The 27,952-nt window shown below is 34.5% G+C and overlaps 1 protein-coding gene across 1 annotated transcript in view; it reads left to right on the plus strand.

Annotated features, from left to right (window-relative positions):
- Positions 1-27,952, plus strand: part of ARHGAP15 (Rho GTPase activating protein 15) — a 633,529-nt gene that overhangs the window by 47,285 nt on the left and 558,292 nt on the right. The window lies entirely within an intron of this gene.

The raw sequence follows: 27,952 nt of genomic DNA on the forward strand, positions 1-27,952 counted from the left end.
CAGTGGCCCTGTAATACAGTTTGATATCAGGTATGGTGATCCCTCATACTTTGTTCTTCTTTCTCAAAAGTGCAGCTGCTATTCAGGCTCGTTTATGGTTCCATATAAATTTTTGAAGTGTTTAGACAGACAAAACATTTAAAAAGCAAGAAAAAAGTTAAAATCCAGGGTGACCTCATAACTATAAGAATAAAAAAAATTAATTGAAGGGAAGAAAACACCAGTAGTCCATGTGTTGTTCATTTCATGAATAATAAAGTCACCAACACATTTACTGAAAATGTAATAAGTAACTCATCTCTTTGACTTTCTGTCTATAATTCAAAACTTAGAGAGTGCATGCCAAGCAAAAACTAGGTAAAACTCCTTCTATTGCACAGTGTTATTTTCTGAAACAGGCAAACTTCTGTTCCTCTTCATCTTTCCCCTTGCTTTTTATATCCACTCAGAGATCAAAACTCCCAGAAAACAACATTGTCAGAATAGTAAGGAAATGTAGGATAAGACATCCCGGGAATTATAGTAACCACAAGTATACTGCTAAAGATAGAACTGGAGTTATAAGTAGCACCAGAACACCAGTAGAAGGGCAGGTTGATGATTTATATACACAATAGACTAATCAAATCTTAGTCTATTTTATATATATATATATATATATATAATCAAACTGCATGCACATATATATTAAAATATATATGTGAATATTATACATTTATTTATATTAGTATATATTTTATATAATATATATATTTAATTAGTCTATTGCATCAGAGAACAAGGCAGGAAAACCTGTATCTATCAACACTATACCAGGTAGCCTTATCAATGAAAAGTCTGAGGGATGATAGAACTAATCAAACTGCTCTCAAGCTGTCCCTAACTCCAAGAAGAAAATTCAGAATCCTTATCTGAAAAATGGATTCAGTCCAGAAATGGTCACATGACCTTTTATAATCACCACAGACAGTATTTGGCCTATGTAACAGAAAAGTAGACATATTAGCTTAAATGAGTAGTGGGGTTAAATTTTTTGTGTAACAATAATCCAGAGGTTGTATGAAACATACCAGTAGTTGCAGTGCTTCGCTAAACAATATATCAGAGACACTGGCTTCTCTCTTTCTACACGATGTCTTTGAAATGTGGTTTACATCCTATTGCAGATCTTCTCATAGCCAGCAGATGGCTACTTTACCTTTAGCATTTAGCTGCATTCCAAGCAGGAAAGAAGACAAGCAAAGGGCAAAAGGCCTGTGCAAACTAAACCTAGCTTTTTTTTTAAAATTTATTGAGTTGTTTTTCAAGTACAGTTTTCTTTTGTCAATTTCTCCCATCCCAACCCCCCTCCGCCCCGTCTCCCCCACCTCCCTCCCATCCCCCCCCTCCCCACAGACCTCATCCCTGTGTCTTTCATACTTGTTCTTCAAAATCCCTCCTCATTTTTCCCCTTAAATTCCCTTCCCTCTCCCCTCTGGTCGCTGCCCACTTGTTCTCTATTTTAGTGTCTTTGTTTTTATTCTATTTGTTTGTTTATTTTGTTATTTAGCTTCCTGTTAAAGGTGAGATCATATGGTATTTGTCCTTCAATGCCTGGTCTATTTCACTCAGCATAATGCTTTCCAGTTCCATCCATGTTGTTGCAAATGGTAGTAGCTCCTTCTTTCTCTCTGCTGCATAGAATTCCATTGTGTATATGTACCACAATTTTTTGATCCATTCATTTACTGTGGGGCACCTAGGTTGCTTCCAACTCTTGGCTATTGTAAATTGTGCTGCTATGAACATTGTGGTGCATAGGTTCTTTGAAATTGATGTTTTAGGATTCTTGGGATATAATCCTAGCAGTGGAATTGCTGGGTCAAAAGGCAGGTCGATTTTTACTTTTCTGAGAAAATTCCATACTGTTTTCCATAATGGTTGTACCAGTCTGCAATCCCACCAACAGTGAACTAAGGATCCCTTTTCCCCACACCCTCTCCAACATTTGTTGTTTATTGCTTTGTTTATGATAGCCATCCTGACTGGTGTAAAGTGGTATCTCATTGTGGTTTTAATTTGCATCTCTCTGATAGCTAACGATATTGAGCACCTCTTCATGTGTCTCTGGATATTCTGTATGTCCTCTTGGGAGAAGTGTCTGTTCAAGTCCTTTTCCCATTTTTTAATTGGGTTCGATGTCTTCCTAGAGTGGAGTCTTGTAAGTTCTTTGTATATTTTGGAGACTAAACCTTTGTCTGAGGTATCATTGGAAACCTAGCTTTTAAACAGCTTCCATGGAAAGCCCATTCAGTGATATGTAGTTACATCTCATTGTTCAAAAACTGCATCATCACACTGAACTCAAGGAAGACTGGAAAGTGTACATTTTAATCAGGATACTTGCTGCTGCAAACAAAATACTATTAGACAGAGATAGTGCTAATAAATGATAAAGTGTATTGAGTGAAGTAGAGGTGGAGAAATTTCTTAGATTGTGCAACATTTTGTAGTCTGCTAGAAAGAATTTAGATTTTCTTATTTGATGCGCAATCCAAGCCTACCAAAAAATTTTAAGCAGATGAGTCTCTGCTTAATCAGGCTTGATTAGGAGAGAAGGTGAGAAAACATGAACACTATTAAGAGTCAAAATTATTCTTGAACCTATAAATCCTGGTAGGTTGTGCTAGACTAGTTGAATGGAGACAAATGGAACAAAACAAACTTAAATATATTTTAAGCACAGAACGTTAAAGTTTTTCAGATGGAAATGAAGTAGGAAGGCTTTGTTCCAGGTATCCAGATGGAGAAATTGGATAGATGATAGTGCTAATCACTGAGATGGGAAGAACCAAGAATGGAATGGATTTAGCAAGGTGAGATGTCAAATAGTGAAAATTTGGCATGGGAAGTTTGAGATTTCAGTGACGAAGCAAAGTCAAAGTGTCAAGGTTATCCATTATGTGAGTTTGGAGCTCAGGAAATAGGTGCACCCTGGAAATACAATGTTGACACTAACGACCAACAGTTAATACCACAGAAATAGCCCAGATCCCATTGGACCAAAATGTAAACATAAAAGAGGGCTCAGACCTATAAAGAAGGTAAAGGAGTGACTGGAAAGTTGGGCATGAACAAATATATATATAAAGTTCAAGAATAAAGGGGTGCCTGAGACTACTCAAATAATCACACACACACACACACACACACACACACACATATATATATATAAATTGAAATATACACATTTCACTTAAGTGCCTCTAGATTCTATTACTTTAAAAGCAAAAATACTTCATTATAATTGAAAATGAGATAAAACTAGTGGATCCAAATTTTAGTATTATGGACTGGAGATGTAATAAAAGTAGAGGTGTTTGTTTCACATGTATTTTAAATATAATTTACAGTCATATATGACTTTGCATACAAACATAAGTAACACTTATCCAGATACATTGGAATATATGCTCTGATAAAATCTAGATATAGTTATATATTTTGAATATTATTTTTCTTCTGCTGGTGGAGAAAAATTGAAAATTTATTTTGCACTTTTAACATTCCTGTAAAAGATGTCAGATTCTGGTTCAAGAGAAGCAATCTTTCACTGCAACATTACAAGGAATAGAAAAAAAGTTCAAATGTCTGGAAAATGATAACTGGCTTTAACATGCAAAATAAATGTTCAAAGATAGAATCAAAGGGCAAACATCAAGGTAAAGATAAATAAATAAACTACACAAAGATAATAAAGAAATTCACAAAACTTTGAAAAGATTCTAGCTTTATCTTGAGTAAACTGAGCGGATATTTTTGAACTTTATTTTTCATTCACGGTTTGCCCTAGGATAAAATGATAAGCTCTATTAATCAGAAAAGGTTAATGGTACATTATCTCTTTGGTAGATTGATAACAGTCTCTGACCATGTGGTTTATAACTTCTGTCCAAGTGGACTATTGTACCTCAGCAGCATATCACACGAAAATGTCAACCGTATGTTTGATTTTACTCACTTAAAAAAAAAATCCCAAGAGGAACATTATCAGATAATGGAATGTATAAAATTAATTGTTTTTCAAGGGGTCTTTTCCAGCTTTATTCTCCTTTATTGAATTCCCTTCCCAATTTGGCCCTTAGATATACATTATCTTATTGGAAGATATGTTGCTGGGGCCTGCACTAAAGCCCACTTCGAGTCAACTCGCATTTATCAAACAATTCCCTCTCACCCAAGTATTCCCAGTGCAGTCACTACTAGCAGTTCTCCTTTCTTTGTACTCTCCATTTGTACCTGGTAGATTCCATATTATATTAATTCATAAAACCAGCTCTGCCAGACTCCCTACGGTTACAATTATTAAGGCTGTAGCTGAAACGATATCTCTCATATTGATCTTCAACCAGAACTTCTTGTCCTGAAGCTTTTGTTTCACATTAAGACACTAATGATAGCCTCGGCCAAATGAGCCGCTTAATAGTCACCAAAAGCTGAATGAAAAGACTTTGATCATCACCTCTGAGAGCACTGTATTCCAACAGCTTTCCCACCCATAATTGGCAAACGCTAACAGATCTTTTAATTTTAAAAGCAAAATACTTAAAAAAGCATTATTTTTTACAAAGTTTTTTTCTTTCTTGTTTGTTTGTTTCTGCCAAGTAATTTGAGCCCTACACACTCTATTTATAGTTTTCTAGGTCATACAAAGACAGCTTGCCTAAGTGTTATTTTTAATGGTCTGGTTTTTAACAATATTTTCATTGTCTGTCTATAAGGACTGAGTTGTTATAAATCTGTTTGAAATGATAGAAATTAAGAAGTACTTTAGAGTGCCTATCTGATTTATTGGTTAAAAGAATTGGTACAGATTAATCAATGTAGCCTCCCCCATGTCTAGAGGGATGAAAAAATGACTTGGTTTTTTCACATTCACATCTCCTCCTGAAAAAAAGTAGAGTAACTGACTCTAAAATGAAGCTTTTATAAAAATGCAATGTATCCTGAAAAAATATTAACAATACTTTTTTTGTAATTGATCAGAAGGGGAAAAACCCCTTTAGGTATTAAGTAGACATATGAATGCTATCACTTCACTGCTAAAAAAAGTAATAACACTAAGGAGACTTTTCATATCCAAGTTTTAAATCAACTTCATATTGTAGATTTTTAATTTTCCCAAGGATGCTGCAGATGCATAATTTGGAAATGGACACTTTGTACTGATGGACTTATGCATACATAGAAGGAAAACTAGAGAGGGTTAAAAAACATCAAGCCTGAATTTTTATGGGTCATTAGCTCTTTAATGCATCTCAAGGGCTCCTAAGCCAATAGACTGAGAGTCTTGGGAAGCCCCTCGTCTGACCCGAGTGGAAGAAATGAGGAAGAGCACAAGTATTACCAGTGCTCAATGCTATTAAAATATTCACAGAAGACTAATTTGAAAATGTATTAACCACATAGTAAGTTAAGGCCCATCACAGATCAAAAGCTAAGTTTTGGGACAGAAAACAATTGGTGTATGAAATTGGCAGATATTCAGGGAGGGAAGACTAAAAGAGAGAAGACTGGGATGGAAAATTACCTGCTAGTCTTTTAAGGCCTGTGGTTGGCCGAGATCCCTGTGATAATGATCTGCTTTCGTTGATGTTTCTTCCCTTAGGAGACAAATGTCTAAAAAATGGAAGCTCTGATGTCTCCATGGATATGGAATAGGCTTCTGCTAAGACTGAGGGGAGAAAAATTATCCTCACCATTTTTATTCTAACCACAGATTTGGGGGTAAATAATGTACACTAAAGTCATCTTTGGAAGTCACTGTAACTCTTTTATTCTTAAGGCTTCTTTTTCAAATTTAGAAATCTGTACAATAGTTTTAGCAAAGCCTCTCTAAATACTGCAAACTACCAGTATCTCTAGGGCTTGAATGATGATCAACTTGAAATTCCAACCTAATTGCAGATGTATATTCAGTAAAAAAAAACCAAGTCAAATTTAAGTCCATAGAATCAGAAAATAATTGTATTTGAATAATATAATAATAATAATATAAGCAAACAATATAATGTAAACAATACCTGAAGGAAATTAATATTTTGCGATACATTAAAAATGAAATGCATATTATTGTTTGGAGAGAACTGTTTTTAGACTTGGCCGATTTCAAGGGAATCACCACACTGTCAAGCTTGAACACAACTGAGTTTTTCTATCTCGAATGGTTCCTGCATACAACCAACTGATTGTGTGGGAAAGAGAGATGACTTCATTCTCTGAGGCAAAATACTTCAGGTTGTTTTTTTATACAAGTATATGGACTCACAAAGATGATTTTATATTGATGGAAAATGTTGAGTGGGCAATGATATGGGAAACTTTCCTGTTACCTATACAATACTTTTGTAGTTGCAATTTTCAAAAACAAGAAAATTACTCAAGAAAATAAATCTACTACTTTGTTAATTTGGCTATCTGCTTCACATAATTCAAAAATAAACTAGAATTGATATTCATATGTGCAAGGCAAGCTCTTAATAACTTAACTATTAGATATTCAAAATAAGTTTGGGCATTGGGCATCTCCTTGAAATTATTAGATGATAGCAAAATAAATCCCCTTTCTCCTACTTTCTCTACCACTTAATATTAAATAGTGAAAACCAACTAAAAATAGGAAAATCTATACAGAAATCATCTTATATTTGTCAGGTCTATTTTATTTTAACTAGTGTAAATAGAAAAGAAAAGCATATATTGTCATTCATAGCATGTGCACAATAAACCATCCCCAAATGTTTATTTAACTCACAAAATCCAATTTAGGCAGGACTCAAGACAGGCTCATCCCTCTGGCTGGAGCAACTCAGATTAGCTCTGAATGATTTACTTTCATTATAACTCATTCATGTGGCTGTAAAGTCAAGGCTACTCTCTCCTGAAAGCCCAACTGTGGCTGACAGTTGAGAAGATGAGGGGGATCCTATTTCCTTTCACATGGGTATTCTGTGGGCTTCTTCAGCTTTTTCATAGCTAGTGACTAGGTTTTAAGAGTTTATAGTCTCAGGAGTATCAAATCAAAGTTATCAGAACTTCTATATACTGTTTTGAAAGTCACAAAGTGTCATTTTTTGTGGTGGTTTCAAACCTCTTAAATTTAAGAGAAGAGAATATAGGTTCTTAATGGGAAGAGTGTCAATGTCATATAAAGTATATGTGGAATGAGAGATCTCATGGACTCTTTGAAAAAAATCTCCCACATAATCAAAATTTAGAAATATCTTCTACCATTTCCATTTCCCTTTTCTAAATATTACTTCTCTCTCCCCTACTATAGATAGTCTTTCTATGTTAAATGGTTAAGATGAGAGATGATAGTTTACTTGCTTAGAGTGGTATATTGTAGAAGAAAAAGTAATTCCTCTCCATCAGCCTGAATTAGATTCCAGGAAAAAAAACTCTAATTGGCCTTGCTTGGGTCATGAAGGTATTTTTAGACTAATGCCTGATCCAGTTGAGTGTGAGATCAGGACTTAAAAGGCATGGTTATGGTTTGGATAGTGCCTACCAAGATTATTTCATTGGCTTAGGAAAGACTGTCCTCACATTCACCGAAAGGAATTGCATTCAGAAGAGACAAGATAAAGAATATCCACTACAAGAATATCCACTACAAGATTTGATAACAGAAAGGAGCTTTTGCATCTTTTGCCCTTTAATTTCTATTGTGTATTTGTTCGTTCATGTATTTGTGCATGTGGATTTGCCAGGCAATGTTTTTGTTGGGTGACCTAGGGATCCCTGAGGACTCCTCACCCTTTCGTGAGGTCCCAGAGGTCAAATATAATTTTCATAACAAATCTAAGATATCATTTGCCTTTTTTACTCTTATTTACACACTGTAACTTGTTACAGTGTGAAGACTTTCAGAGGCAATGTGTTATGTGATATAACAATAGGTAATAAGTACAGAAGAAGATATGAGATTTCTGCTGTATTTTATTAAGCCAGCCATTAAAGACATTTGCAAAACTTTAAACCAACAACTCTCTTCTCACTACATTATTCTTTGTTTTAAGAAAGAGTTATTTTCATAAATATATGCTGTTTATGCTAACAAAACTATGGGTTTATTGTTGTGTATAAACTGATTAATACATAAATATTTTAAAATTACTCAATTTTAGTTTCTAAAATAGTAAATATTCTTACATATAATCATCATTAACAAAATGTTAATGGTCTTTAAGGATCTTGAGCTATTTTTAGTATAATTTCCTCTGAAATATGTTTGAGAAACTTGGCCTAAGTCAACAATGTGGCATCCGAGAAAGCAGACAATGTCTCCACACCAGAGCGTAGTAGATATGCTAACCTCCCTCCCAGGGGATTTCAATATTTATCATGCTGCATTGTATTCGCCTATCTGCTTGTTGTCCCCTGTAAGACTTTAAAATTTTAGAGGGCAAGAAATTTCCCTGGTCAATATGATTTGGTGGATTAAAAATGTGAGCAAATGACCTAGGTTCAGATCCTGGTTTAGCCATTTACTTTTTATCCTCTTTATGTCTCAGTTTTCTCACACAAATAAAGGAATAATAACAATTTCTCCCAAGACGTCGTTTTGAGAGTTAAATGACTTTAATACACATAAAACTCAAAATAATTCACATGTCAAGCTCCAATAATTGTTATTTTCTCTTATTTGCAAGTCAGTGCTCTGTTCTTGCCATGGTTTATAGTCACACTTCATAATTTTTTGACTTGCTACAGTATTAATAGTGATGACAATAACATGATTTATATCTTGGAAAGACTCTTGGGCTGCTGTTCAGAACTTTTAACTTTTGGTATAGGTCCTATACAAATTTGGGGTATCACTTTTCACTAGTTTAAAACTGGAGATTTGGAAACTTACATCCTGTTCCAAATTTTGTATGGCAAGGTTTAAATAGGCTTGGGCACAAGGCAAAGTAGGTGGACGACCTCAGACCACCTGCAAATGTTCTGAGCCTGGGTGGGCTAGTTTGCTCAAGTAGAGTACCCTCACCAAAGAGCTACATGTTCACAGCATACCAGTCACAAATGGCCAGAATAATTCAGTTCAATAATAATCACCATTTACAAATTCCTCAGAAATCTCTCTAAAAGGCAGATACAAAGAGAAAAGGAAGGTTTAATTAACAAACACCTTTACCTACATTAGCAAGCCAATGATTGCCAAAGCTGCTCTTAACTGAAGAGGACCTTCTTCCTTATTAATTGAAATATATATTTTTATTTTGGCCAGATTGTGGTGATTCTTCTGTGGATAGGCATTTCATATTAATTTTCATAATTTGGATTTCTTTCCAAAATCGATCCAGTCTAAGAAAAACAAAATGGGAATTTCAAATTTAAATGGCTAATATGTATCAAATATTTACTATATGTTTAGGGCTACACTAAGCACTTTGCACATATTAAAAGATTAATCATCAAAAATGCACTATGAGGCATGCTTATCCTATTGCTTTCTTATAAATCAGGAAACCCAAGTTACACATCAAGCAAACAGTAGTGCACGGATTCAAACCCAGACCTGTCTAATTTGACAGCTAGGTTCTTGGTAACCTATACTGTCTTAGAACATCTCAACACCATTCTCACTTTCTCCCATGGTCATAAATTTGTTGATACTAGACAGTAGGCACAGCCACCATTGCTTTCTCCATTGCCTTAGGCGTCAATTACTTTGGGGAGTGGGGAAGAAAAGGAATATGTGACATGAATTGAGCTAGGCATCAGTGCCTTGTTTACATAGTCTCAATTACTCTTTGTGTCTCTAAGGTAAGTTTTAGTAATAAAATCACTAACTTAAGGTTACAGAACAATGATATGGTCCTGGAAAAGGATGCAAATCTCAGGGTGTGAATAGTGCCATAACTCAGGAAGTTTTCCTGCTCATTAAGTTATTTGAGGTTTATCCTTGTTTATAGTTAACTAGGTAGTTGCAGTGAATATATCTGCTTTAGTTTCATCTTACCAGTATAAGGAGTACACCTTTTTACTTGCAAAGGCATTATCCATTGCCTTTACAGATGTTCCTAGGAGTGTTTCCAGACCCTTTCATGGGCAAACCTAGTCCAGACAGCCATTCAGGACCTAAAACAAGGACAGCTCCTTTCTTTTGGCTTTTGCTCTTTCATTCTTGGAAGTGTTTTCCACCTGTGGTGTTTTTTAGCACCCCTTTTTATTCTCAGTATGAGATTACCAATTTATTTTCTTTGGCATAAATTTTGGGATTTCCAAAAGCCAACACCTAAATCCTAGAGGCAGGGTCTTAGCTCACTTGAAATGAGAAGTACTCTTCTTCTATCAGGCTACAGTGCATGCAGTTATGTAAGGTACCCAGGGAAATCACCACCATTTTGTGGTGTGGTAATTATAAACTTTGACTGATTACAAGAATCACTTGAGAAGCTTTTTAAAATAAAGTTTCCTATTTTTAGCCTTGACCTTAAAACTCAGAATCTGGCTTCTGTTATTCACTGAGAATCAAATCTTTCAGGCCTCAAAATTAAACAACCAAATACACAAGCAAAACTAAGAAGATTCCCCTCTACTAGCCAACCAATGCTTTGAAACTCAGCCTATGAAAACCATAATACTAGACCATACAACATCACTTTGCATTAAGAATCTAGAGATGTCTACCTTCTATGCTGCAAGGCTCCAACTCTTTCTATGTCTTAAAAAATTATACTTTTTAATACTTTCTATGTAAAACATTTCCTTAAGGGGAAAGAGAGAAGAGGACAGGTTGTTGAGTTATTTTAGAACCAACATGGCATCTTCCACATGACTTTGCAAGGTTTGTAGGGGCTTCTCTTGTCTTTTGCTGTGACTTACCAGAAAAACATATTATCTATTTGGGTGGAAATTAATATATTTTTAGGGATGTGCTCTGGTAAAATAAATGCTTCAGGGTGAAAAAACTTAAAGATATTTTAGACAATCATGTTTACCATCTGTTTCAAGTGCCTGGAAGGAGCAAGGTTACAAAGGATTTAGGTGAGATAGTATTTTGTAGTACAAAATCTTTCTATATGTAGCAGTGCCCCAACTCAGTAGCAAAGACAGTAAATACGTTGTCTAGGCCCAAGAAAGAAAATGAGCAGGATCTCAAAGGAGGCAGCCCTTCATCTACCAAAAATGATTCTGGGCAAGCATTCTCTATCATACAGGAAAATTAGGATGCTAAAGTTCAGTTGTCAAGGATGGGATATCAATCATACAGACTAAATTTATACTAGAAGCAGGCAAAGAAGATACAGAAAGACCACAAGAATTCTCAAATTCGGACCTAATGTCTGAGTAGCAGCAGAGATTTCAGGGTGGGTTGTTCATGAATTCTGGGTCTTGAGAGGCTCACTGAACATGTAGCCTCTCCAGGTAAAAGACATAGACAGCTAACATCTTCTTGCCCATATTATGACTGGGTCTGGAGCCAAACTACACTCATTAGAAGACCGAGTCTTCAGAATTAGGATTAGCAAAGGTTGGAGAAATTCAGCAGGGCTGTTGCACATTGTCAAAGATTATAATTTATTCATAACCAAGGAATTATTTATTTATAACCAGTGATTAATTACTGCAGCTAAAACAGGTCCATGTTTTGGGAATTATAGAGATTTAAATTCCCTTTCACATTTATGTCATGTCTCTTCTATGTAAAGGGAGTAACAGTCGATATGGAAAGTGGGAATGACTTCAATGGGCACCGTCAAAGACTATTATTTTTCTTTTTATTGATATAAATATTTCTCTGAAAAAATAAACAAGTACATTATAGTATCTAAAAAAGATCTTATAAGAAATAGGATCACAATAATTGGAAATAAAAAGTTTATAGCAACTGAAAAAGTCACACAGGTCCAATGTAAGTGTCAGAATAGGACATGATCTAAAACACTCCATTGATTGGTATTTTGGATTATTTGGGTTTTTTCTTCTTTATTTTAAAGACAAAGATAAAGCTGTCATGTTATAAGTTTTTTTACTAGAAGAAAAATGTAAAATAAAAAGATAATGTTCTTAATTGAAGCTGAAAGTCAGAACCACATAAAAAGGTAGTTTTTATAAATCTTCAAGTTGGCATGGTGGATTAAAAGACAAGAATGTAAGATTAGACAAACCAGAAGTTTGTCAGCCTTACTCTCCTTGCTCTTCAGAGTTCTTGCTTTCTCTCTGACTAGTAGCCCATGGCAGTTGACTGCAGCTGGGGAGGTCAGCATTCTGGCAGTCCAAGTCTCATGAAAGAAAGACAAAAACATTTAACCTGAAATGACATGGCTGCTGATGCAGCTTGTTGCTCTGCTAGCTTATATTTTGAAGTCTATCGCATGAGTTGAGTTGCAAAGAATAACATTCGACAGGGTGAATAGTTGCATACACTAAAGAGATGGCAATACTCTTGGTGAGGCAAAAGTATGAAGAACAAATGCCTTTAGCAACAACTGAAAGTCTATCTGTATAAATATGACTTCAAAAAATTAGACAACTTTGCATAGCCAATAGTGGAATAGCAAGCCAGAAAAACTTATTTAATTGTGTTGCTTACTTAGGAATTCTCTCCGATTACTTTGGCTTAAATACAGGCAGAACTATTGTCTTTATATTTCCATCCATACATTACCCAGATGTTTGGAGATGGAATGGTCCATTGGAAAAGAACTGGTAGCTTCTATTCTATGTGGCCTTGAGAAAATATTTTGTTCTGGTATATGATCAAATGATAAGATAACAAATATCTGCTTAACATTTTTGAGCTTCAGTGTAGGAATCAGTGATACTTACTTAAGGTATCAGTTGTGTCAATCAAAAGAAATTTTGGATATAAGTAAAAAAGCATTATTTATTGTGATAGTAACTCTATCTGACCTTTGTGAGACTCAACGCAATGTTTTGCTCATAGAAATCACCCAAGGAATAATCATTTAAACTGCGGCTCAATTTCCTTATTTTCAAAATGAATATAATGCTTTCTTCCATATCATATAATAATGCTTTTATAAAATGGGTTGATACACATGAAATCACTTTGAGAAGTAGAGTGAAATATTTTTTTAATTTTTTTTATTGATTATGCCATTACAGTTGTTCTATTCCCCCCTTCATTCCCCTCCACTCTGCACCCTCCCACCCCTACCATGCCCCCCTTTAGTTTATGACCATGTGTCTAAAATTCTTTGGATTCTATATTTCCCATACTATTCTTGCCCTTCCCCTGTCTATTTTCTACCTACGGTCTATGCTAGTTATTTTATGTACCTTCTCCCCCTTCTCCTCCCACTCCCTTGTTGCTAACCCTCCATGATATTTTTATTGATACTTTAACATTCAGCTTAACATTTATTCCATGCCTACCCCATACCAAGTATGGTGCTGATCTTTGGGATTATTGGGATCAACTGCATATAGCCTCTACAATAAAATAAAAATAAATTTCTTCCCTTTATAATTTACTTTATCCTTAGTGAAACTTCTTTCCCCATTGCTTTTATTTGATAACATAGATTGAAGCTCATGTCCTTTAAACATTTTCTGTGTCTTCCCTTGCTTTAGACTTTTGGTTTTCTCATTGATTTTTAATCTAGGATCAGGGTAGAAGCATAATCACACTGGGAGTTTTATTCAACCTGTGTTTCCTTTGAAGATTCTGCAATATTGTCTAGGAGTGTTACCTGATGCCATAGTCACTGCAATAGTAACAGTTGTTACATAGAAGTGTGTTTGCTTCAGGTATGTTTAGAGGTACAAACAGATTTGAGATGCTTTCTCTAGACATATTCTTGTTTGATGGCTGGAATGGATTTTGTCTTCTTCACCATGCACTGTAGACCCTTATTATTAATTACTAATGTAGGAAATTTTTTCCATTGTCAGTATCATCAGAAGGCCTTCATAAATGATGTGAAAGTGGTTTCTCCTAAGCAGAATTTTTAAATAATGTCTCAGAACATGAAGATAAAGTGTTCTATCCTAAGGTTGCAAGAAAGTTATGAAATATGCACTTTATTAAGTTTCCCAAATTCATTAGTCACCATGCCCTATCTAATCCTAATCTTCCTCTTTTTCTTCTTTAAACTGAGACCCCAAATTAACATGCCCTGTTCTCTCAGAAAAAAAAACCCCACAAAACTCCTGTAAAGAATTCTTTACATTCCTTAGGGACTATGCTATTACGATTCTGTTGAGCTTTTGGTCAATAGTTAAAAAAAAGAAATTCTCACCTTTTAAAAAAATTGATATTGTTTTGGGCATGTCTTTTATTGTGGCTAGCTGAGGAAAATCAAATAAGTGTCAAAACCAAAAATCACCAAGGAAATTTAAGCATATGTAATAGAAGCAAAACATATCTTTGTTTATGATTAAAGCTTAGCAATCACTATTTAAATTATCTCTATATTCAAAGGCTAAAATATGCCTTTTACATGATGTAAACTCTTATTTTTAAAGGGTATTAGGTTAAAGTTTTCTGTTTTAAAGTGTAGCTATATGTACTTTTTATTTTAAGTGTTAATTTACAAAATTTGTTTAATTTGCATACATTTTCTTTTAGTACATATCACCTAAATCATTGATCTTAGGTTTGTTTTGCACCTGTTTTATATGTAATTTAAGGTTATTATTTTTCATTTTTGACTGCCACTGATTTCAAATCCCTGTCCTTAAAACACTATAATGACCATGCTATGTCCCTTTATGATCAAAAGATTTCCATTTGGTACTATATTTTATCAGCTTTCCCATTTCCCTTAAAATATCTCTTAAATGAAGCACAGAGGATTCTGCCCTAAATGGTCAGGATCACAGTTTGGGAACCATTACTTTACGTGAGTCACCTCTCCCCAAACACTTTGATCATTTAAAAATGAAGGTCCTTGCTGAGAGCACTGATGAGCTGACTGTGGTGGTGTGGTGGGTACACAATGGAGGATTAAATAATGGCTCAGAGTTAGACTCCCTCTTTATCAATCCAAGGGGAGTGCTAGCATGTTATTATTATTTTTAATTGATACAATTTTAGAAGCATCCCATAATTTGAAAATGAAAAGGTAACAAGTGAAGGGACTTTCTCTTTGTAGATTTTTGCAAAAAGCAGAAACATGAAGTTTTCTATGGACATCATAAAATCAGGGAACTAATGGCACCTCACCCACTAATAATAACCAAGAGGTTATTTCCCAGCCTCTTCCACTTAATGTCCAGAAACATAAGTATCTAGTTAAATAATAGCATAATATTTCCCCCTGATATGGTACTAAATGCAAACATAAGCATTTTATTCCTTGGCTATTTGTTTGGGAAAAATTCATTTGTCTGAGTGATATGCCTTCGCAGGGCAAAACCAGAGGAGATAGAAAAAGGCTACAACCCCACTTCTTTTTTTTGCCTTTGACCCTGTTTCATCACCTTTAGGTTTGGTGTATCAGGCAGTGATCCTCAATCTGAAACCCTAGGAAGTCCAGAGGGCTGACACAGCTACTTTGAGGGCTCCTGTTAGAGTGCAAGATTCAGGAGGGGTTTTTTTAATAATAATAATAGCTAGCATGTATTGAGCACTTATTACCAACCAGGTGCTCTTGAAAGCTCTTTGGAAGTATTAATCCATTTAGTTATTCCATAACTCTATGAGATATAAACTATAAGCTATTACTGGTATATTCTCTATTTTATATATGAAGGTACTAAGACAGAGATAGGTTAAATATCTTGCCCTAAATCACACAGAATTAATGGTGAATGCAGGGCTTAAATTCACTACTAGGTGAGTGTGTCTTTTTCATAATTCAGATTGATTTCCAAGAGTCCTGACTGGGCGTTTATCCAATTAGGTGTGAGAATTGCTTGCTCTCTTTTATTTTCTCTCAAGATTATTTGATGCAAATTTCATATTTTATTGATATGTTACCCTTAATATATGATCAGTACTTATTTTCTATCAAGTTATACATGAAGTTAAGACATTCCTCTAAAAAGCTTTTTGATTAAATATAACATTATTCATTCTTCTCCATCTGTCTATTTAACAATCTTACTTCCTAAAGGAAATGACCTTCAATGTCTTTAGGTCATTTTCTTCTGTGTGTTTTTTTTTTTGTATTAACTCCATATTTTTTAATACTATGCATATACTGCTTCATCCTGTTTTACACATTTTAGGTATTATGTATTGACTTTCTGTAATGATAGTTTAATAGTAGTTCTCATACTCCATACCTTCTTCTATTCCTTCCATTTTTCCATTAGAGTTCTATCACTAGTTGACATTATTGTGATTTTCTAAATATTTCTAGTTGAACCAAAACATTAAATAATCATAATTATTTTACACTCAACTTCCTTTCATGTAGTTGATAATTAACTTAGTTTAATTTACTTATATTTTGTCATATCTAGAGCTAATTTCTCAAAGATGTTAGCAAATCTGTCAAACTCATATAGATATTTTTCTTATTTCTTCTTTCTTATAATTCATTTCTTGTATTTTTACTATATCTTAAAATATTTATTATTCCCATCTTCAAAACTTATGTTGCTTTAACAAATATATTTCTATATACTATTAATTTTCAAATGCCTCTATTATTATTGTGTCTATTTCTATGAATCCTTTATGTTTTTTTTATCTTTTGATAATAAAACAATAGTATTTTTTTAATATTTGTTTTTCTGTATTATTGCTGCTTTGGGGGGTTCCTTTTTATGTTTACTTGGGTTTATATTTCTACTACGTTTTTGTGACTTTCTCCAAAGACATTAAAGCAGAGATTATTTTATTCAGCACTTAGAACAGAGCAGTGTACATACTGATGCTCAATACATGTACTCAATGAGTGCCAGTCATCAAAACCACTTCATAGCATGGATGTCACACAGTACATGTTAAACACAAACTATCTGTAGCACCAAAATACCTGTGTTTGAATCCTGTATCTGCTGTTTCATAGTTGATCTCAGTCGAGCTCAGCTTCTTTCAAAATTGGATTTAGGTGACTCTATTTTGGTCTCTGAGCTGTGACACAGTGGGATTTACATTTAAATGATGAGACTTTCTGCTTTGAATTGATGCAGTAATGAGGTGATACTTTTTGATACCTTGGGAAAGGATACCTTTTTTCTTGCGGGAGGAACATGAACAACTAGGGTCCACAGGTAGGATTGTGGTAGGCAGAATTCTAAGATGACTCCAAGATTCTTGCCTCCTGGTATGCCTGCTGAATATAATCCAGTCACCTTGAGAGTTTGGAAGTTTTTCTAATAAAATTGTCTGGGTATCCTAAAAGGAAATGATTCGAGTTTCTTACAGTAAGGTAAGAAATCACTTTAAAGGAGTGATTCTAGAATCATGAGATAATATTTTATAATTACATTGGCTTAATGATAATTCCCTATTGACTAGAATATACTTACCCATTTACTAGATGGATTGATGGAAGGTTGGTATGGGGGAGATTATAACAACGAGAACGTGCTCTGTGGTTAAAGCTGTATATTTATTGATTTCCCTACTTCTAATGCACTCCTATGAAGAACAAGTACTATACTATCCCACAGTTTACAGCTGAGGACATAGAAACAGCAAGAGGTTAAATAATTTGCCTAGAGGGCAAATGATTATAGAACATAAAACTGTTCAAAAATAACACTCTATATAATTGTGTACTTATATTTAAAGGCAGAAATATATTCATATCTATATTCATATCTCTACCTACATATATATATATATATCTGCATATGTATATTTTCTCAGTTTTTTCTCTCTAGAAGAGGAGCCTAAGCCCAAAACATCATATATACTACACAGATCAGGAAACTATTATCCAGCGATCATTAATTTCAATGGTTGAATAATGGGGGGTTGGAGGAATAATTTTGGATATTAAACCTTATTTTGTTAAGAATAGATGGTAAATATTCTATGGGACATTGTGGAAGTTATCTGGGAAAGAATCCTGACTTGGTCCATATTTGGAAAAAAAGACGAATGCATTTCTAACAAAATATCTTTAGGGCAAGACATTAGAGGCTACTGGAGGTCTTGGAAAATTCAATGAATTAACAGGTCACATGTATAATGAGAAGGAATATAAAGTTTGAAATGAGCAATCCCATAATATGTGTTCTAGACTATTTAAGATTAGTAAAACATGGCCCTTACCCTCAAGACACACTAGACAAGACATCTGCTTTTCTTCATTTTTCATAAGTTAGTTGTAAGTGATTCTTGCTGTTATAACCTCAAAGTGTGATAAGTCTTGAGGGAAAACAAATTTGGTCTAGGAATCCTTAGAGTTATAGCATAGCAATCAGATTGAGCAATTTCGGGTGATTATACTCATTCTTTGTCTGTATTTATCATAAACTCCCAAGATAATTCAAAATTTACTTTAACATAAATATTTGTTCAATCTCTAACAACTTACCTCTTCTTTGACTGGTTCTCTTTTAAGTGTACATCTAAGCAAGTTATGCTAACTTGAAGGTCAGTTGGGAAGACAGAATGAAGGGTCTGTCTTTTATGAAACCAAGTTGCCGTTAAGAATTTTTTTGATAGAAAAAAGATGGCAGGTTTTCTCTTAGAAACCGTATGTTCTTGCATTTCTGATATCTGAAATCATTAGCTTGCCAGAAACATTTCCAATCAAAAGCCAGACTAACCCATGAAGGTGTCCAAAGAAGTCTGTTCTGATTACTGAAGATGTTGAACTAGTCTGGACTTCAAACAGTAGATATTTCCACACTTTAGTGGTATATGACAGCTCTATTCATTCCACAATGTCAAATTCTTTGGTTTTGGCCATTGGGCATTTATGTGTTTCTAGCTAGGGAAGCAGAGAAACCTAATTTGATTCTGGAGCCAAAAGTTTTTAGGCTCTGTTCCTTTGGAACTTGGACGGCAGGATTCTGGCACTGTATGAAGACTAGGACAGAGCAAGTAGTCACACATAACTAACTGACTCAACAGCACATATTCAGGGAGAAAGATCATGCCTAAACATTGGATAACCATTCTCCTAGGCAGACTGACAACACCCTGAATTCAATCACCCTTAAATAAACACACAAGGAAAGCATGGCTTTAACATACCTCTCAGCACTGCTCTCCAATGCTGCCTGATTGGTTTGAGTGCCTTAGGCCAGGCTGCAGACAGCCATTACTGTTGTTCTTACTTATGTCTGTCTGCTGTCTGCTAACAAGCATTCATATGCTTTGGATCATTAAAGTCACAACCTCCTATGCCAATCTATTCCTCTCTGAGGGTTTGCTGTAGATTGGAATGAGAGATACTATTTCTCCTTTCTTTCTTTCTTTCTTTCTTTCTTTCTTTCTTTCTTTCTTTCTTTCTTTCTTTCTTTCTTTCTTTCTTTCTTTCTTTCTTTCTTTCTTTCTTTCTTTCTTTCTCCTATTAAGACCTCTAGTCAGGGTTTTTCTGAGGTTTGAATATTACAGCTTGCACCCTTGCCCCTATTGAGCATATAAATTGTCTTCCCATTAAGCTTGTTCTTTTTGCCTGATTTATTTCGATTGCTGTTGTTATGTGCCTTTTCAATGTAAGGCAAGTGATTTGTGCTGGAGCTGCAACAGACAAAAAGTACTGTAACTTAAGCTGTTTCCTGGTGTCATTGCTATGTGTGAGAGGTCTGCCGTACTTACACCCATGCTAAATTTCTTCTGACAGACTCCAGGTGGTCGGCATTTTCACAATCCAACCCATTTCAGTGTTAGAACTTGTCATTCGGAGCTCTGTGGATTCTTCTCTTTCATCTCACTGTTGGTAGCGGGCTGGGTACATTTATACATCTACCTGTACAAGGCTACATGTGTCCACAGGTATAATCAAAGGTGGAGAAACACAACTTACTCTTTCAGAGAAAGCACAAAGGACAGATATATATATACATGTAGAGAGAGAGAAAAAAAATATCTCTTGTAGTATTATGCAGGCTGCCCATCTAAACCCATCATTGCCTGGCACCTACACACTAAGGGCAAGGATCCAGCCAACTTGTGAGTGGGCACCATGCCATCTGAGCAGATGGGCATAGAAGTCGGCAGCCAGCAGACCATGTATGTGCATCAACGGTGGGTGTTGAGGGCACGATTCCCAGAGGAAAATGTCCTAACAGCTGTCTGGCCTGAGCCAACATACTTACGACCAAGGAAAAGTGCCATCCTTCAATCCTGCTGAGTTGGATTAACCTTCAGAACTAAATCTGCTTTTTCTGCAGCAGAAGGTGAGTTTGGGGGGTCTAGGAAAACCTCAAAGAATAACTGAAGGAAGGGAACTGGAATGGTGAACTTGTTAGATATTCACCAAAGATTCTCAGGGCATTTTTGTGCATTTTTAAATTATTTGATGAGAAGACTGTAAATTCTTATAAAAAAGTCATAGTTATTAAAAGAATTGCCTCCCACTGGGCTTTCAGAAGTGACCCTTCCACATAGACAGAGCATTTTCAGTAAGTCAGATAGTACATTTCCACCTTTGCATTAAGAAATGATGTATGAGGAAAGGAGTCAAAAGACTAAGAAATCGGACTATGGATAAATAAATCTCTTTGTCAAACCTTACATATTATGGGTCAAACTTGATGCATCATGGATTATAGCTTCCCAAAGAAGAAAAAATGCTCTTCAGTAATTAAACATATGCCTGAAAATACAAGAAGGAAACTTGAAATTTTAACTTAAGCCCTTTTGGACAATAAAAGAGACTTTACATGTGTGACTGAAAATAAAACCTGATTCTAATTTGTTGAGGATTTCCAGGCAGGTAAACTTCACGAAATTAGATGTAGGATGTTACTACCCAACATAGCAAAATGACGATTTGACAATGATTTGTTCCATTTAGCTAAAAAGGTAGACCATTTTAATGATTTAGACCCTCATAATTGCTTATTTTCTATTTTATTTTGAGGCGTTTGTGTTGTTTGTATGAGAACTTTCTTGGCATCATTTTCTGTTGTCTTAAATCATTTTATTTAAAAGAGAACACATGACTTGCAGTTGTAGAGACAATGCCGGCTTGTCCCAAGTATTCTGGATATCCATCTATATTTTCTATTATCTATCATCTATCCTCTAAACTGTTTTATTTTGTTTATATCAACAGAGCAAATATCTCTGTTATAAAGAGTAGAAGAGAAATAAATAAGCTATTTTAACTGCTAATTTTAGTAACTTTATGGGTCTAACATATTATATATCTTTGTTGTAATACCATTAATAGTATTATAAGTAGAATGAAATGTTTATGGATGTATTTTGGCTATGAGTTTCTCATTATATTGATTTATAAATACAAAGCTAAATATAAATGAACCTCCAGAGAAAGAAGAAAGTAACTAAAAAATTAAGACAATACATACATGTACTTCAATGAAGAAATATAGAGAATTCTATTACCCAGGTATTTTTGTGTTATTTGGTTCTGGTAGTTTTCATCTTAAGAGCATTTATTTTATGTTATTATTTTAAAATTACAGTTTAGCCCTGGCTGGTGTAGCTCAGTGGATTGAGTGCAAGCCTGCAAACCAAACAACCGTGGTTTGATTCTCAGTCAGGGCACATGCCTGGGTTGCAGGCCATTTCCCAGCAGGGGATGCATAAGAGGCAACCATACATTGATATTTCTCTCCCTCTCTCTTTCCCTTCCCCTCTAAAGATAATAAATAAAATCTTAAAAAAAATAAAGAAATAAAATTATGGTTTAGTTAAAATACAATATTATATTTATTTCAGAAGTATAATATAATGATTCTACATTTATATACCTTATAATATTATCACCAAAATAAATCTATTAACTCTAATTGTACAAAGTTATTAAAATGTTATTGACTATATTTCCAGTGCTGTACAGTATGTCCCTATTACTTACTTATTTTATAACTGGAAGTTTGTACCACTTACTCCTCTTCAACTTTTTTTACCTATCTGTAAGAATATGTTTGAAGGCTAAAAATTATGGTGTGACCAAATTCCATACCAACAACACCTCTCAGCCTGAGAAAAACTCTTTTGGAAAGAATATTCTAGTGAAAGCAGGAGAGAGAAAAGAAGGAAGGAAAGGAGAGGGAAGAGAGAGAAAGGAGAGAGAGAGAAAGAACACAAGGAAGTAGTATTTAGCAATAAACAAGAAAGTGTCCACTGTATATAATTATTTTTAAACAGGAAGTTATGGGACAGTTTGATTTTCTTCTTAGAAGAACACATATGGGTGGGACTAAATAAAACAAGTGAAAAATATTAAGAAGTTAAAATCATTCCAACAAATGCTTCCCTTTGTCTTTCTGGGAGGTTGGAAAATGTGGTTAAAGATTAATTTAACTCAACTAGACTTATCCCAGGATTGGAAGGCTGGTGAACAAACACTGCAGATGTCTCAGTGTTAGATGCTGACCAAACGATATTCAACAAATTGAAAAAGAAATGTAGTAAATTTTACTACGTCCTCCAGAAGGTTTCTGAATCATTTGCTTTCATTTGCTACAGGGCAGAAAAGAGATAAGAGAGAACATTAGATTTCTGATTGACAATATATAACCAAAAGAGTTTTACAAAAAAGCCAAAAATCAAAAAGGGACATTTGGGGATGGATGTCCTCTGTGGTACTTGGATGATAATACAGGCAAAGGGAGGAGAACAGTAATGTTCAACAATATACTTGCAGTGCACTAATAAGAAACAAACCAAAAGAATTTGAATTTTTATGATTTACGAGTGTATCTTTACCTCCATTAAGACTATAACAGACATATTTAGTTAGTGGTAGAATAATTATGAGGCACAATGTTTTTACATTTGTCCACAAATAGACAATACCAGAGATTAAAAGCATGATAAGGTAATGTCCTCATATCTTAATTTTTTTCCTCAAAAGTGGTTAGCTCAAATAAACATGATTTTAAAAATATAGCCAGCACTTAGGTTAATGTTTATTTTTTCTAAACAACTGAATTTCTGTGAATACAAAAAATATTGACCATGTCTCTACATTTCAAAAAATGTTTCTCTGACTCTTCTTAATTTCAGATTGCAATAGCTTCAAGGAAAATAATTTTGCAAAACAAATGAAATATTTAAATATAAGACTTTCGATACACCAAAAAATAAAATATAAAAATTTCTGAGACCCTATGAAGATAAAAACTTAACCATGGATTTAGTTCTGTTTTTGGTCCAAATATCCAGGGAGGTTGGTAATAGGAGGTATGCCTCAGAAAATGTACATGTCTGCGAAAATGTTGGAACAAACTAATGCTTTTATTCAAGTGATTTTCTTTCAATTCTGAGCCACAAGACATAAACTTTCATCAAAAATGGTAATCTATTTGAAATCAGAACTATGTGGAATGTTTTATGTTTATGTATAACTTTCATAGTAGACCTTCCTATACCAGGAAAATGATATGCTCAAATTACATTACTTTTACTGTTTCTAATAATATAAAGTACCATTTTCACCCATCAGTTTTATATTCTTTAAATAGATAAAAGTGAAAGAAGAATAAAACAAAAATAGACACCTTGAAGAAAGTGACTTTTTAATTCCTTTTTTTGAAAAAAATTATTTAAAAGACTTAATTAGCCTGCATATTCTAATAAGAGCAAAAAAAACCTTAAAGGAAAATATGCATTGCACACTCTGAATGCTCCATTTTCCCACTTCATTTTGCACAATTACAAAAGCCTCCTACTGCCTGCATTCTGAAACTTATCCAGAAGTAATTTGCAGAATGTAGGTTTATGATATCAGGTACATTTAGAAATTATGAATTTGTGGGGAAAAATTGGGACTGTCCAAAACAAAGTGCTTTCTTTGCAATGTTAGTACTAGAAATATTTTATAATATTAATAAAGAAGTACATTTTGAGCACCTACTATTAGAACTTACTGCTATACAAGTGTACTAAATACCAGATGTGTACTGGATAAATTGAATGGTTCATAAGGACATCTAATGTCTTAAGTGAGAACATTTTTCAAGGATGTGTCCCAGAATGATTAGCAAAATTACCAGGTGATAATAATAAGCTATTGGTAAACTATTATATAAGTACTAAATTATTTTTTTGTCATTTAAACTATAGCATAGAAAAGACGTTCCCCTTCAAATTTAAATCAAAACTTGATTGACCTCAAGTTTTTTCCACAATTATTATTATATAAAGGCAGATCTCCTGAAACATCCTAACTTTTCCTAATATCCATGCAAGACAACTGAGCAATTCTGGATCCAGAATTTCTAAATAATGTTTCAGTCAGGATAACCTGATTTGGAATGATGACATATTTCTGTGCCTAATGCTTAACTGAGAAAAGCAGAAAAGCAAAAGACAGGTGATGAAAATCCTTTTTTCCTACATCTTCATAACTTGGTCAAACATGATAGATAGGATAGCTTAATAATTTGGGAATTAGCAGTAATATTACTTCCCCTAAAGGAATATTAAGGTGATTTATAACAGATTTGAACCTTGATTTCTAGCTTCTTATGTGACTGTGTACAAATTTATGATTGACTCTTCAAATTTCTATCAGCAATATCCATTTCTGCACATGGTGGATTTCAGCTTTGTAGTTCCCTAAGCAGTTTTAGTGCCTGTCTTCATACACACACATTTATATTGTTGAAGAAACAAATTTCAGTCAAGTCCTGCACTTTATTGAGGGATTAGATCTATGTTAAAACATCATCCATGCTTATCACTGGCTGTGGTTTGTCATTTATCACAGTTACTTAAAATGATCTGTGGCTGTGTTTCTAATATTTATGAAAAAGAGATAATATAACTGACCTCTTAGGGTTTGGGTGAGAATTATATATATTAATAAATGCAAAACGCTTAGAATCATACCTGGCAAATAATACACACTCAATAAATGTTAACAGACAATATTATTGTATTATTTATCAATTTGAATTTTGTTTATACCATGGAACTAATGTTTTCCTACAAGGGTGAAATGCATGTACTCAGTAACTGGTCATTTCTGTTCCAAATTCTTCTCGTTAAAATGTATGTCCCAAACTTCAGTCATTCACTTATTGTTTGAAAAACACTTGGAGTTTTTTCATATTTCATGGACTTAAATAACTTTGTTAATAGAAAATATATTTTACCACCAATAAATGTGATCTTTTTTCCACTACATTTTAAGATTATGTAAATAATTAAAATTAAAATATTCATTAGCTAAAATAATCTCTTGTGCCGTTGGTGATATGCACGCAATACATTGTGCAACATTACCTCATAATAAAGCTTTCTACAGGTGACTAGAAGGAAATATTTAGAGGACAGTGGGCCACTAGACCCACCAGTACCTGGTAATGGTAGGACAACAAAATATGGCATGGGCGTGGCTGTAGAAGAGTGATAAGACTGACTTGTGAATGACCAGGCACCCATTCTTCAATACTATAGAGGCATTTTCTTGCCACTGCTTTCTCTAACATTTAAAGCTTGATGTACTTTACAAACAAGCACAATGACTTTTACCCCAAGACTAGAAATCCAGCAGTGTTTCAGGAAAATTGAACAAGAAAACTCCTATCCCCGGACCTTTCCACTCTTCTCAGTTGAATATAACATACATATTAAATTTTCACTGATTATAAATTTTATTATGAGTTGTAGTTAAGAGTAATAAGTTTTATCCCTGACTGGTGTGGCTCATTGGTTGGGCATCATCCAGCAAAGCAAAATGTTGCCAGTTCAATTCACAGTTGGAGCACATGCCTGAGTTGTGGGTTCGTGCCTGTTAAGGGCACATAGGAGAGTCAACTAATCAGTATTTCCTTCCCTAACTTTCTCCCTCTTTTCTCCTCTCTCTGTAAACACATACATAGGTACATACATACATGCATACATAAAATCTTTAAAAGAAAGGGTAGTACTTTTTAAATGTATGATGATATAAAATGAATTATTGGTTCCTTAAGAGGTCTAAATTCCAAATATATTTATATCTCCTCCCTGCTAAGAAGCTAAAATATCAATGAATGACATGTGTGAAGTTTTTGTTTCTAGCTCTCACATCCCTTATGTAAAAGACTTTTCTTTTAGACATTGATTGAGCATCAATTATAGTTACTTTATTTAAGGTAATTCTATCAGCCATAAAATTCTCTACAATGGATGATGGTTTCAAGAAACATAAGTTTACTTCTTACTACATAACAGTTAGAAGGGAGTTTTCTGTAGCAACTCTTACTCTTGGCAACTTTCCTCTAAGTATAAAATTTTTCCAAAATAAGCTGACCTGCGTTTGGCTTCTCTTGACATGAAAATTTTTTATCTTTCATCTTCCTCCTCCTGTAAGGCCTCATTCAATGTTGTCTCCAGCTAGCACAGAAGGAAAGAGGAAATGCAGTGGGAAAGCACTCACTGGTTGTCTCACTTGATAGTCTCTATAAGACTATCAAGTCTTATACAGAGAGGTTCTTTTTGTTTCTGCTTGCTCTCCATTGGTTTAAACGACTCCATTCCAACTGCAAGGCAGGCTGAGAAATGCATCTAGATATGTGCCCAGGAAAGGAGAGGACAGAATGTGGTGAGTGACCATTGGACTCTGCCACAGTGACCTCTCTCTGTATACAAGTTTGTACCTGTCTTCCAACCCTCAGTAACAGATTCATCTGCTTTTTCAAAGGAGACAATGGAAAGTCCCAGTGACTTCATCCAGCTCCAGTTCCAAAGTCAGTGGTGATAAGTAGCTTTCTCCACCAGACCAAATTTCTCTCAAGAGGGTTAAGGAGTTAGAATTTGAAAAATAAGCTCTTTGTCTTCCTTTTTTCATCATACCCAATAGATAATGCTGAAGCAAAAGCTTGAAGACTAGAAAAAATAAACAAACTAACCAAAAAAGAAACCATCTCATTTGTAAAGGAAATAGTAATAAATGGCCAATAGTCATCAAACCAGGATGATAATTAAACCCTACTAGACAGGAAGGCCCTGGGAGACTCATCCTGGCAGTAGAGACAGCTCCTGGTTGTCCTGTCTCTCCTTTCTGGGAAATTTTCTGCGTCCATTGATTTCTAGGGGTTCTGGCTCTATATTCTGGAGGTTATTCCCTCTCCATTGTCCTCCATTGGTCATATCTGAAGCGGGTATTAGATAGACTGGCTTCCTCGAATTTCGAACTGCTTTTGCAATCCAGTTTTTGTGAAGCAAAATATGGTATCCAAGGGTTGGACATAGTCATGTTATTTTGGGGCCAGGTTTCTGGTTTCTTTGGTAATACAGCACCCTCCAAATCTTAGTAGACATTGATCTATTCATTTTAGTGCCAGCAACCAGAGACAAAGACATCCAAAGATCTTTTCTAGACATAGTCCTCAAGCTTGTGCTTTTTTCGTAATAGTGACCCTTCTTGTGCCCCCATCCTGTCCCACCCATTCCCACCCTCTTCTTACAAAATATTATGACATTCCCATTTAGTAAAATATAACAGTACTATTGAGAACTTTTAAGTTATCAAATTGTACAATATTTAATTATGCATACCTTCTTTTATTTGTTTTATTAGAGAATCAGTATTTGATGCTTCTTTAGGAAAGAGAAACCAAGAAAAGCATTAAAAATTAGTTTTAAAAGCTCTTAATTGTGTGACTGCTGTATAGTTAAATGGATAGTAGTAGAAAACAAGAAAATTACTAGGCCATTGACTCTGAAAAAGCTGAGTTCACGTCATATCACAAAGTGTTTCAATATTAAATATTTTGTTCTAATTATTGCAGCAATGTAAATCACCCTGAAATATAGAGGTATAAAACTATGTTATTCTTATAGAGTATGGTTAAAAATTCAGATAAGTCATAGCAGGAACAGCTTGTCTGCACCACATAATGTGTTAGGTCTCTGCTGGGAAGACTTGAAGCCTGGGGTTGACTAGATGGCTGGGAA

The sequence above is a fragment of the Artibeus jamaicensis genome, unplaced genomic scaffold, assembly GCF_021234435.1.
Source record: "Artibeus jamaicensis isolate MK-2021 breed Jamaican fruit bat unplaced genomic scaffold, CSHL_Jam_final contig_603, whole genome shotgun sequence".
In the NCBI taxonomy this organism is placed as follows: Eukaryota; Metazoa; Chordata; class Mammalia; order Chiroptera; family Phyllostomidae; genus Artibeus; species Artibeus jamaicensis.